Source organism: Bombina bombina, chromosome 5, assembly GCF_027579735.1.
Source record: "Bombina bombina isolate aBomBom1 chromosome 5, aBomBom1.pri, whole genome shotgun sequence".
In the NCBI taxonomy this organism is placed as follows: domain Eukaryota; kingdom Metazoa; phylum Chordata; class Amphibia; order Anura; family Bombinatoridae; genus Bombina; species Bombina bombina.
This window is the reverse complement of record NC_069503.1, coordinates 640,457,397-640,470,941: the sequence shown is the minus strand read 5'-3', so window position 1 is coordinate 640,470,941 and position 13,545 is coordinate 640,457,397.

Below are 13,545 nucleotides of genomic sequence, written 5' to 3'. Positions count from 1 at the left end.
TGTATGAGGGTCAATTGTGTGATAAAAAGTATGAGGGTGAATTGTGTGATAAAAAGTATGAGGGTGAATTGTGTGATAAAAAATCATCTTGTTATGACTGGCTTTTTCAGCAGTGTATTATTAGCTTACTATCATGCATAGAGGTTTTGTGTTTTTATTATAATTGATGTTTATTCTCTGTATATTGCTAAACAAGGTCTAGCAGTGCTGTATGAATTGAATTCATCTGTGGTTTCTATACAAATAATTTCATTACCATTTATCTTTATGTCAATGGTGTATTTAGATTTTTTGTGCTTCCCTAGGCAGCGAGAAATCTGCTATCCCTAGACCTTGACAATTTTATCTCATATTTTCCTCATATATTTTTTACAAAACCAGTGACGTATGGGGCAGTGTTTATGCCCTTAACTAGATAGACATAACTGATTTGTAATACAATTAATAAATACTATATTAGGAGAGTAGCAGATTGGAAGGATCATACCATAGAGCTACCCCTTAAAATTTGCTGTCCACTAAATCCTGCTTCATAAGGCAAAGGCCTAGTTGTTCTAGGCCAAAATATACCCCTGCCTTATGCACATTTAGAATACAGTGAAAATTACACTTACAGTCACAACATACCCTAGCAAGGACCAAGGTTCCTACACGCTATGTGCTCTTATTGTGAAAACATTCAGCAAGATTACAAGTTTTGTGGTACGGCTATACCTCTGAAAAATTGGCCATTGCACGTGGAATATGCAGGTCTCCAGTATTACAAGTCACGGTGGTACGGGTATACCGCTAGCATTTTAGCCTTTACGCAACTCTCCATTCCACACTCAAAAAATGGCTTTTGCATGCCGAATTTTCATTGTGCTTATATTACAGGTTGTGCGGTCAGGCTATAATGCTATTTGGATAACGCGATCCATTCCGCTATCTGAGACCAGTAGTTATGGATTTTGCGAAACAAAAATGTTTCACAAAACACACAGCAAAAATGTTATGCACACCAGATGACAACCAGCTCCGCACCTCCGGGAAGAAGAAAGAAGATGGTGCCCCCCAGGAAGAAGATCTTAGGAATATAAATGAAGAAAAATGAAAAAAACATGTTCCAATCTGAATAGGAAAAAACTGAATGAAATAAAAAATATGAAAAATAATAAAGAAATTATAATCAAGCCAGCGGCTAAGGGTGGGGGATTGTCATTCTAGACAGAGACCAGTATTCGAAAATGGCATTAGATCTGCTTGAGGATAAAACTACGTATAAGACATTAAAGGGATAGCAAAGTCAAAATCAAACTTGCATGATTCAGATAGAGCATGTAAATTTAAGATATTTTTAAATTCACTTCTATTTTTAAATGTGCTTCGTTCTCTTAGTATCCCTTGCTGAAAAAGAATACGCACATATCATACACTAGTGGGAGGTGCTGCTAATTGGTGCCTGCACACATTTGTCTCTTGTGATTGGCTAACTAGATGTGTTCAACTTCTTGTCAGTAGTGCAGTGTTTTTCCTATAGCAATGGATAACAAGAGAATGAAGCAAATTTGATAATAGAAGTAAATTGCAAGTTTTTTAAAATTGTATGTTCTATCTGAATCATAAAATATTTTTTTGGGGTTTACTATCCCTTTAACTAAAGATCCAACATCAATGTTTAAAAATGAATTGTAATCACTTTTAAATAAAGCCAAAGACACAGGTATTATAAATGAGAAAGAATATGCATATCTATTAGTCAAATTTCCCAAAATACCCCTTTTTTATTGTCTACCAAAGATTCATAAATCTTTAACTTCCCCCCAGGTTGCCCAATTATCTCCGGAATAGGGTCCATCACTGCCAATTTATCTGAATACATTGATTATCTACAGAAATATGTAACTCCCCTCCCCTCTTTTCTGAAAGACTCCACATAAGTCTTAAAAATTTAGAAAGATATCAATTGGGAAGACGATTATATTTTGACAACGTGATTTATCATCACTGTATACAAGTATAGAACATAATAAAAGTCTCAAGGCTATAAAGTTATATCTTGAAAAGGATTAATTGATTAAAATAGAACAAAAAAGTTTATCTTAGCTAGTATTTAATATATATTGATTTTAAAGCCATTTCTTTTCATTTGATGATAGTTTTTTTTTTCTGCAACTTTGTGGTACCGCTATGGAAACCAGGTTTGCTCCCAGTTATGCAAATTTATTTCTGGGTCTCTGGGAACATATTTTCCTTGACTCAGTAGACTTGGGAGCAAACCTGGTTCTCTATAAAAGGTATATAGACAATATCATTATAGTCCAGAAGGGAAATGAGGAAGAGTTGGATTGGTTTGTTTCTAGAATGAACAATAATGACTGCAATTTAAAAGTCACTTCTGTCAGTAGTAAACTACAAATACAATTTTTAGACTTGGATATCAGAATAGAAAATAACAAGAGTATGACAAAAACATACTAGTCAGTTTACTACGATTCAAAAAAATTGCAATAGTGATGAAGACTATCTAATCCAGTCAAATATATTAGCAAGAAAATTTGAAGAAAGAGGATATTGCCAGATATGATAGAAAAAGATAAACAACAAAGTATGAATCAGTCTAGGGAAGATGTATTTTATAAGAAATCACAAGAGAAAAAAGATGAAGGGAAAAATACATTGTTTTTACCTTTTATCACTCAATTTAATTGTAATCAATGTAAAAAAAGAAACAATTATGAACATTGGCCAGTTCTAAAAAAGGATGATATATTAGGACCTAACCATCCCCAAAATAGTGTCTAAGAAATCCAAAAATTTAAAAAGTATTTTACTTCCCACTAATCTGAAAAAGACAGACTATACAAAGACAGAGAGACCAATGGGGGAATGATGTAAAAGGTTTTTTTTCCCTGCATTACCTGCAAATCATGTAAGAATTCAAAAAAGAAAAAAGTTTTCACTTCAAAATTAAAAGGTAAAGAATACAAAATAAAAGGGAAACATAGGTGTACAAACAAAAATGTAATTTACTCACTAGAGTGCAAATGTGGGGTACAATACTTGGGGGAATCCGAAAGGCCAGCAAGAGACCGTATACGTGAACACATTTCATCAATCGAAAATATGAATGAAGATCGAAAGACCTTCCAGTGCCCAAGCATTTTAAGCAATGTAATGGGGGTAATTTAAAATTCTTTAAATATACTACCATAGATAAATTACAGAAATATTGGAGATGCGGTGACTCACTTAATGCTTTGTTAAGACTAGAAGCAAAGTGGATATTTGGGTTGAATACATTGACTTCTAAAGGGCTGAATATAGATTTTGATCTGGGGAGTTTTCTTAAAGAAACATAAAAATATAAAAAATCTCTAAGCATCCCTTCTTCCCTTTTTCAGACATTTTCCTTTTATGATAGTTAATATGCCTTCATTTGCAAGTTCTAACATTATAGCTTCCATTCTGAGAACGTCATGCATTCACACTAACATATCTCCTTCATGTATTGTTTCTAATAGGCTATTGTCACTTTAAATATTTTTAAGGTTGTTGTTTTTATAAATAAATATATGTTTTTACTGTTTACATATATAATTGTATTATTGTATTTTTGCATTTTTAGTATTGTTAGTTTTTAAAATATGCATACACAGTATATGCATATATAAATATTCCCAAACTGTAAAAAGAAGGTGCGCTTTACCGTAATTATTGTTTTAATACTGTTTCACTGTGTAACATTGGGCTAATGATTTCATTTAATTAACTATCAGCTAGATTATGAGTTTTGAGCGCTATAGGGAAATTAACGACCGCCACAAAAGCGGCGCTATTTAACCTCCCTATAGCGCTGCTATTACAGGTTTTGAAAAAGCAGGCTTGTGGGGCGATATGGTGGCGTTGAGCTCCATACCTCACCCAAATACAAGCGCTACTTTGACGTGCTTGTGCACAATTTCCCCATAGACATCAATGAGGAGAGCCGGCAAAAAAAAAGCCTAACACCTGCAATCGTGGGAACAAAAGCTCTGTAACGCAGCCCCATTGATGTCTATGGGGAAAGAAAAAGTTATGTTTAAACCTAACACCCTAACATAAAAACCACATCTAAACACCCCTAATCTGCTGCCTCTGACATCGCCGCAACCTACATAATGTTATTAACCCCTAATCTGCCGCCCCCAACATTGCCTTCACCTACATAATGTCATTAACCCCTAATCTGCCGCCCTCAACATAGCCGTCACCTAAATAAAACTATTAACCCCTAATCTGCCGCTCCCAATATCATCGTCACCTACATACAGTTATCAACCCCTAATCTGCCGCCCTTAACATCTCCGCCACCTACATTACAGTTATTAACCCCTACTCTGCCGCCCCCAATGTCGCTGCCACTATACTAAAGTTATTAACCCCTAAACCTCTGGCCTCCAACATCACTAACACTAAATGAATATATTAACCCCTAAACCTAACCTTAACCCTAACATAACCCTAACCCTAACATAACCCTAACCCTAAGCATAACCCTAACGTAACCCTAAGCATAACCCTAACCTTAACACCCCCTAACTTAAATATAATTAAGATAAATCTAAATAAAAATTACAATTATTACCTAAAAAATTCCTATTTATAACTAAATACATACTTACCTGTAAAATAAACCCTAAGCTAGCTAGAAAATAACTAATAGTTACATTATAGCTATCTTAGGTTTTATTTTTATTTCACAGGTAAGTTTGTATTTATTTTAACTAGGTAGACTAGTTAGTAAATAGTTATTAACTATTTACTAGCTACCAAATTAAAATAAATACAAAGTTACCTGTAAAATAAAACCTAACCTGCCTTACACTAAAACCTAACATTACAATAAAATAAATTAAAATATTAAAATACAATTAACTAAATTACAAAAAAATAAACACTAAATTACAAAAAATAAAAAACGAAATTATCAAAAATAAAAACGCATTACTCCTAATCTAATAGCCCTATCAAAATAAAAAAGCCCCCCCCCCCCAATAAAAAAACCTAGCCTACACTAAACTGCAAATGACCCTTAAAAGGTCCATTGGCCCACCACCCAACAGTAAAATTTGCTATCTTTATTTGAAAAGGAGGAATTTAACGCTCAAGTGCAGGCCCATTTTTGGTTGTGAACCTGGGTTATGCTTGCTTATTGGTTTGCTAAATGTAGCCACAAATAAGCATTGCCATCCAGGGTGCTGAACCTTAAATGGGCCGGCTTCTAAGCTTAAAATTCCTGCTTTCTAAATAAAGATAGCAAGAGAACAAAGAAAAATTGATAGTAGGAGTAAATTAGAAAGTTGTTTAAAATTGCATGCTCTATCTGAATCATTAAAGGAAAAAATTGGGTTTAGTGTCCCTTTAAGTGGATGTTTGGGAAATGGTAAAACACTTGTTTCTTTATTTTTAAAGGAGAATGTAAATACCAATTTTCACATCAGTAACATCTTTCGTTTTTGAGATATAGGTATCCTCATAAATCAGCCCCCCCTTTTGACCCCCTTAAATGGATTTCAGAAAATGGTAAAACATGTGTTTCTTTATTTTCAAAGGAGAATCTAGATACCAATTTTCACGTCTGTAACATTGCTGTTTTTTTAGATATATGTATTCTCATAAATTAGCCCCAATCTTTGACCACCCTTAAGTGGATTTTAGGGTAATGTAATACGTGGTTCTTTATTTTTCAAGGAGAATCTAAATACCAATTTTCACGTCTGTAAAATCGTAGGTTTTTGAGATATGGGTATCCTCATAAATCAGACCCCCCCTTTTAACCCCCCTTAAGTGAATATTAGGGAAATGGTAAAACACTTTCAAGTCTGTAACATTGTTGGTTTTTGAGATATAGATATTCTCATAAACCGCCCCACCCCCTCTTTTGACCCCCCTTAAAGGGACATTAAACACTTTGAGATGGTAATATAAAATGATAAATTGTATATATTAAAACAACTCTGCAATATACTTTCATTATGTATTTTGTCCTCTTTGCCTGTAATTCCATTCTGAAATTGTGAGCTTTTCAGTTCCTGTTAGAAATGGAAGTGCAGACCACTGTTAAATCCAGCACAACCATTGGCTGCACACTCTAGTGACCTATTTATAACTGACCCTAATTGGCCACAGCAGAGAAGGTAACACAAGTTACAACATGGCAGCTCCCAGTCTTTTATAAACACTAAAACTTTACACTTATTTTGTCACTTTTTAAACAACTAATGAAACTTTAAAAAATACATCTACATGTTAGTCATGGACTAATCTTTTCTTTGAATGCATCGTTCTATCTAGCATGTATTTAGTGTTTAATGTCCCTTTAAGTAGATTTTGGGGAAATGGTTAAACACTTGTTTCTTTATTTTTCAAGGAGAATCGAAATACCAATTTTTTAAGGTCTGTAACATCTTTGGTTTTTGAGATATAGGTATCCTCATAAATCAGCCCCCCCCTTTTGACCCCTCCTTAAGTGGATTTCGGGAAATGGTAAAACACTTGTTTCTTTATTTTTAAAGGAGAATCTAGATACCAATTTTCACGTCTGTAACATTGTCGGTTTTTGAGATACATATATTCTCATAAATCAGCCCCCTCTTTTGACCCCCGTCTTAAGTGGATTTTGGGGAAATGGTAAAACATGTTTCTTTATCTTTCAAAGAGAATCTAAATACCAATGTTCACGTCTGTAACATTGTCGGTTTTTGAGATATAGGTATCCTCATAAATTGCCCCCCTCTTTTGACTCCCCTTAAGTGAATTTTGGGGAAATTGTAAAACACGTGTTTCTTTATTTTTCAAGGAGAATCTAAATACCAATTTTAACTTCTGTAACATTGTCGGTTTTTGAGATACATGTATTCTCATAAATCACACCCCCCCCTTGACCCCCTTAAGTGGATTTTGGGGAAATGTAACACGTGTTTCTTTATTTTTCAAGGAGAATCTAAATACAAATTTTCACATCTGTAACATTGTAGGTTTTTGAGATATAGGTATCCTCATAAATCATACCCCCTCCCTTTTGACCCCCTTAAGTGCATATTAGGGAAATGGTAAAACACGTTTCTTTATTTTTCAAGGAGAATCTAAATACCAATTTTCATGTCTGTAACATTGTTGGTTTTTGAGATATAGATATTCTCATAAATCACCCCCCCCCCTCTTTTGACCCCCCTTAAGTAGATTTTGGGGAAATGGTAAAACACTTGTTTCTTTGTTTTTCAAGGAGAATCTAAATACTAATTTTTTAAGGTCTGTAACATTGTTGGTTTTTGAGATATAGGTATTCTCATAAATCAGCCCCCTCTTTTGGCCCCCCCTTAAGTGGATTTTGGGGAAATAGTAAAACACGTGTTTCTTTATTTTACAAGGAGAATCTAAATACCAATGTTCATGTCTGTTACATTGTCGGTTTTTGAGATATAGGTATCCTCATAAATCAGCCCCCTCTTTTGACCCCCTCCTTAAGTGGATTTTGAGGAAATGGTAAAACATATGTTTCTTTATTTTTCAAAGAGAATCTAAATAACAATTTTCACGTCTGTAACATTGTCGGTTTTTGAGATATAGGTATCCTCATAAATTGCCCCTCCTCTTTTGACTCCCCTTAAGTGAATTTTGGGGAATTGTAAAACATGTTTCTTTATTTTTCAAGGAGAATCTAAATACCAATTTTCAGGTCTGTAACATCGTCAGTTTTTGATATATAGGTGTCCTTATAAATAAACCCCCCTCTTTTGACCCCTCTTCAAGTGGATTTGGGGGAAATGGTAAAAAAAGTGTTTCTTTATTTTTGAAGGAAAATCTAAATACTAATTTTCATGTCTATAACATCGTCGTTTTTTAGATACAGGTATCCTCATAAATCAGCCCCCCCTCTTTTGACCCCCCTTAAGTGGATTTTGGGGAAAAGGTAAAACACGTGTTTCTTTATTTTTAAAGGAGACTCTAAATACAAATTTTCATGTCTGTAACATCGTCAGTTTTTGAGATATAAGGATCCTCTTAAACTCCCCCCCCCCCTTAAAGGGACATGAAACCTAAAAATGTACATTCATGTTTCAGATGGAGAATACAATTATAAACAACTTTCTAATTTACTTCTATTATCTAATTTGTTTAATTCTCTTGGTATCATTTGTTGAAGGAGCAGCAGTGCACTTCTGTTTTCTAACTGAACACATGGATGAGCCAATGACAATCGTTATATTTCTGCAGCCACCAATCAGCAGCTAGAACCTCGGTTCTTTGCTGCTCCTGAGCTTACCTAGATAAACCTTTCAGCAAAGAATAACAAGAGAAGGAAGCAAATTAAATAATAGAAGTAAATTGGAAAGTTGTTTAAAATGGTATTCTCTATCTGAATCATGAAAGAAACATTTTGGTTTTAGTGTTCCTTTAAGTGGATTCTGGGGAAATGGTAAAACACTTGTTTCTTTATTTTTCAAGGAGAATCTAGATACCAATTTTCACGTCTGTAACATTGTCGGTTTTTGAGATACATATATTCTCATAAATCAGCCCCCTCTTTTGACCCCCGTCTTAAGTGGATTTTGGGGAAATGGTAAAACATGTTTCTTTATTTTTCAAAGAGAATCTAAATACCAATGTTCACGTCTGTAACATTGTCGGTTTTTGAGATATAGGTATCCTCATAAATCAGCCCCCCCTTTTGACCCCTCCTTAAGTGGATTTCGGGAAATGGTAAAACACTTGTTTCTTTATTTTTAAAGGAGAATCTAGATACCAATTTTCATGTCTGTAACATTGTCGGTTTTTGAGATACATATATTCTCATAAATCAGCCCCCTCTTTTGACCCCCGTCTTAAGTGGATTTTGGGGAAATGGTAAAACATGTTTCTTTATTTTTCAAAGAGAATCTAAATACCAATGTTCACGTCTGTAACATTGTCTGTTTTTGAGATATAGGTATCCTCATAAATTGCCCCCCTCTTTTGACTCCCCTTAAGTGAATTTTGGGGAAATTGTAAAACACGTGTTTCTTTATTTTTCAAGGAGAATCTAAATACCAATTTTAACTTCTGTAACATTGTCGGTTTTTGAGATACATGTATTCTCATAAATCACCCCCCCCCCCTTGACCCCCTTAAGTGGATTTTGGGGAAATGTAACACGTGTTTCTTTATTTTTCAAGGAGAATCTAAATACAAATTTTCACATCTGTAACATTGTAGGTTTTTGAGATATAGGTATCCTCATAAATCATACCCCCTCCCTTTTGACCCCCTTAAGTGCATATTAGGGAAATGGTAAAACACGTTTCTTTATTTTTCAAGGAGAATCTAAATACCAATTTTCATGTCTGTAACATCGTTGGTTTTTGAGATATAGATATTCTCATAAATCACCCCCCCCCCCCTTTTGACCCCCCTTAAGTAGATTTTGGGGAAATGGTAAAACACTTGTTTCTTTGTTTTTCAAGGAGAATCTAAATACTAATTTTTTAAGGTCTGTAACATTGTTGGTTTTTGAGATATAGGTATTCTCATAAATCAGCCCCCTCTTTTGGCCCCCCTTAAGTGGATTTTGGGGAAATAGTAAAACACGTGTTTCTTTATTTTACAAGGAGAATCTAAATACCAATGTTCATGTCTGTTACATTGTCGGTTTTTGAGATATAGGTATCCTCATAAAACAGCCCCCTCTTTTGACCCCCTCCTTAAGTGGATTTTGAGGAAATGGTAAAACATATGTTTCTTTATTTTTCAAAGAGAATCTAAATAACAATTTTCACGTCTGTAACATTGTCGGTTTTTGAGATATAGGTATCCTCATAAATTGCCCCTCCTCTTTTGACTCCCCTTAAGGGAATTTTGGGAAATTGTAAAACATGTTTCTTTATTTTTCAAGGAGAATCTAAATACCAATTTTCAGGTCTGTAACATCGTCAGTTTTTGATATATAGGTGTCCTTATAAATAAACCCCCCTCTTTTGACCCCTCTTCAAGTGGATTTGGGGGAAATGGTAAAAAAAGTGTTTCTTTATTTTTGAAGGAAAATCTAAATACTAATTTTCATGTCTATAACATTGTCGGTTTTTTAGATACAGGTATCCTCATAAATCAGCCCCCCCTCTTTTGACCCCCCTTAAGTGGATTTTGGGGAAAAGGTAAAACACGTGTTTCTTTATTTTTAAAGGAGACTCTAAATACAAATTTTCATGTCTGTAACATCGTCAGTTTTTGAGATATAAGGATCCTCTTAAACTCCCCCCCCCCCCTTAAAGGGACATGAAACCTAAAAATGTACATTCATGTTTCAGATGGAGAATACAATTATAAACAACTTTCTAATTTACTTCTATTATCTAATTTGTTTAATTCTCTTGGTATCATTTGTTGAAGGAGCAGCAGTGCACTTCTGTTTTCTAACTGAACACATGGATGAGCCAATGACAATCGTTATATTTCTGCAGCCACCAATCAGCAGCTAGAACCTCGGTTCTTTGCTGCTCCTGAGCTTACCTAGATAAACCTTTCAGCAAAGAATAACAAGAGAAGGAAGCAAATTAAATAATAGAAGTAAATTGGAAAGTTGTTTAAAATGGTATTCTCTATCTGAATCATGAAAGAAACATTTTGGTTTTAGTGTTCCTTTAAGTGGATTCTGGGGAAATGGTAAAACACTTGTTTCTTTATTTTTCAAGGAGAATCTAGATACCAATTTTCACGTCTGTAACATTGTCGGTTTTTGAGATACATATATTCTCATAAATCAGCCCCCTCTTTTGACCCCCGTCTTAAGTGGATTTTGGGGAAATGGTAAAACATGTTTCTTTATTTTTCAAAGAGAATCTAAATACCAATGTTCACGTCTGTAACATTGTCGGTTTTTGAGATATAGGTATCCTCATAAATCAGCCCCCCCTTTTGACCCCTCCTTAAGTGGATTTCGGGAAATGGTAAAACACTTGTTTCTTTATTTTTAAAGGAGAATCTAGATACCAATTTTCATGTCTGTAACATTGTCGGTTTTTGAGATACATATATTCTCATAAATCAGCCCCCTCTTTTGACCCCCGTCTTAAGTGGATTTTGGGGAAATGGTAAAACATGTTTCTTTATTTTTCAAAGAGAATCTAAATACCAATGTTCACGTCTGTAACATTGTCTGTTTTTGAGATATAGGTATCCTCATAAATTGCCCCCCTCTTTTGACTCCCCTTAAGTGAATTTTGGGGAAATTGTAAAACACGTGTTTCTTTATTTTTCAAGGAGAATCTAAATACCAATTTTAACTTCTGTAACATTGTCGGTTTTTGAGATACATGTATTCTCATAAATCACCCCCCCCCCTTGACCCCCTTAAGTGGATTTTGGGGAAATGTAACACGTGTTTCTTTATTTTTCAAGGAGAATCTAAATACAAATTTTCACATCTGTAACATTGTAGGTTTTTGAGATATAGGTATCCTCATAAATCATACCCCCTCCCTTTTGACCCCCTTAAGTGCATATTAGGGAAATGGTAAAACACGTTTCTTTATTTTTCAAGGAGAATCTAAATACCAATTTTCATGTCTGTAACATCGTTGGTTTTTGAGATATAGATATTCTCATAAATCACCCCCCCCCCCTCTTTTGACCCCCCTTAAGTAGATTTTGGGGAAATGGTAAAACACTTGTTTCTTTGTTTTTCAAGGAGAATCTAAATACTAATTTTTTAAGGTCTGTAACATTGTTGGTTTTTGAGATATAGGTATTCTCATAAATCAGCCCCCTCTTTTGGCCCCCCCTTAAGTGGATTTTGGGGAAATAGTAAAACACGTGTTTCTTTATTTTACAAGGAGAATCTAAATACCAATGTTCATGTCTGTTACATTGTCGGTTTTTGAGATATAGGTATCCTCATAAATCAGCCCCCTCTTTTGACCCCCTCCTTAAGTGGATTTTGAGGAAATGGTAAAACATATGTTTCTTTATTTTTCAAAGAGAATCTAAATAACAATTTTCACGTCTGTAACATTGTCGGTTTTTGAGATATAGGTATCCTCATAAATTGCCCCTCCTCTTTTGACTCCCCTTAAGGGAATTTTGGGAAATTGTAAAACATGTTTCTTTATTTTTCAAGGAGAATCTAAATACCAATTTTCAGGTCTGTAACATCGTCAGTTTTTGATATATAGGTGTCCTTATAAATAAACCCCCCTCTTTTGACCCCTCTTCAAGTGGATTTGGGGGAAATGGTAAAAAAAGTGTTTCTTTATTTTTGAAGGAAAATCTAAATACTAATTTTCATGTCTATAACATTGTCGGTTTTTTAGATATAGGTATCCTCATTAATCAGACCCCCATTTTGACCCCCCTTAAGTGGATTTTGGGGAAATTGTAAAAAAAGTGTTTCTTTTTTTTCAAGGAGAATCTAAATACCAGTTTTCACGTCTGTAACATCGTCGTTTTTTAGATACAGGTATCCTCATAAATCAGCCCCCCCTCTTTTGACCCCCCTTAAGTGGATTTTGGGGAAAAGGTAAAACACGTGTTTCTTTATTTTTAAAGGAGAATCTAAATACAAATTTTCATGTCTGTAACATCGTCAGTTTTTGAGATATAAGGATCCTCTTAAACTCCCCCCCCTCCCCCCCCCTTAAAGGGACATGAAACCTAAAAATGTACATTCATGTTTCAGATGGAGAATACAATTATAAACAACTTTCTAATTTACTTCTATTATCTAATTTGTTTAATTATCTTGGTATCATTTGTTGAAGGAGCAGCAGTGCACTTCTGTTTTCTAACTGAACACATGGATGAGCCAATGACAATCGTTATATTTCTGCAGCCACCAATCAGCAGCTAGAACCTCGGTTCTTTGCTGCTCCTGAGCTTACCTAGATAAACCTTTCAGCAAAGAATAACAAGAGAAGGAAGCAAATTAAAAAATAGAAGTAAATTGGAAAGTTGTTTAAAATGGTATTCTCTATCTGAATCATGAAAGAAACATTTTGGTTTTAGTGTTCCTTTAAGTGGATTCTGGGGAAATGGTAAAACACCTGTTTCTTTATTTTTCAAGGAGAATCTAAATACCAATTTTCAAGTTTGTAACATCGTTGGTTTTGTATATATAGGTTTCCTCATAAATCAGCCCCACCCCCCTTTTGACCCCCCTTAAGTGGTTTTGGGGAAATGGTAAATCATGTGTTTCTTTATTTTTCAAAGAGAATCTAAATATCAATTTTCACGTCTGTAACATTGTCAGTATCCTCATAAAAAGTTCACCCCCTTAGGGACGTAATTTCCAAAAATCCTTCATTAGTGGGTGCCTACCTCATAAAAACAAGATACCTTCCAAATTTCACGTTCCTAGGTTAAACGGTTTGACCTGGGCGTTGATGAGTCACTCAGTCAGGACTTCTTTTATATAAATAGATAAGAGATGTTTATTGCCAATTACTTACAAAGAAATAAATTACTGCTTCAAAAGTATAATAGGTTGCTCTTATTGAGCTAGCATAATAAAGAAACATAGAAATTGGAGATATTTCCCACTGGAGATTGCTTTAA